The 541-nt window shown below is 38.1% G+C and overlaps 1 long non-coding RNA gene across 1 annotated transcript in view; it reads right to left on the bottom strand.

Annotated features, from left to right (window-relative positions):
• LOC113471645 overlaps window positions 1–238 on the bottom strand; it is a 1,691-nt gene extending 1,453 nt beyond the window's left edge. The window contains exon 1 of the long non-coding RNA XR_003394265.1: window positions 156–238. This is a non-coding gene — a long non-coding RNA (uncharacterized LOC113471645). The remainder of the gene's footprint in view (window positions 1–155) is intronic.
• Window positions 239–541: the final 303 nt, after the last annotated feature.

Genomic DNA, 541 nt, shown 5'->3' with positions numbered 1-541 from the left:
AGTGCAGTGACCACTACACCATGGGAGCTGACTGATTAAAATTTATAATGAAACAATTAAGTTGAAAAAATAATCTTATATTTGTTACTTATACAGCTCATATCTTGAAGGCATTAGCCTCTGCACCTAGTGTGTGAATAGCTCAAATTTCTTACCTCCTCCTTTGTATCCGCCCCTGTCACCACCTCGTTGAGAAGGTCCCCTCTCCTGGTACTCAGGCTTCGCAGAAGAATCTGTATGGACAAGAGGGAAATGGAAAATATTACTTAGTGCCAGGTAGGTGAGTATACTTTTGTTTGACAAGGAAAAAGCGGTAAAGGGACCAGAAGAATCTGTATGGACAAGAGGGAAATGGAAAATATTACTTAGTGCCAGGTAGGTGAGTATACTTTTGTTTGACAAGGAAAAAGCTGTAAAGGGACTTTTTAGTCTAGGCAGTATAAACAGGGTATAGCCTATTCTACTTGATTGACAAAATATTCTCCTCAAAAGTTCTAAAAATAACAAAAACTGTGAACAAAATGGTCACAAAAGATCTACA

This window comes from Diaphorina citri, unplaced genomic scaffold, assembly GCF_000475195.1.
Source record: "Diaphorina citri unplaced genomic scaffold, Diaci psyllid genome assembly version 1.1 scaffold2729, whole genome shotgun sequence".
NCBI classification, from domain to species: Eukaryota; Metazoa; Arthropoda; class Insecta; order Hemiptera; family Psyllidae; genus Diaphorina; species Diaphorina citri.
The sequence above is the reverse complement of the archived record's forward strand: the minus strand, read 5'-3'. Positions and strand labels throughout refer to the sequence as shown.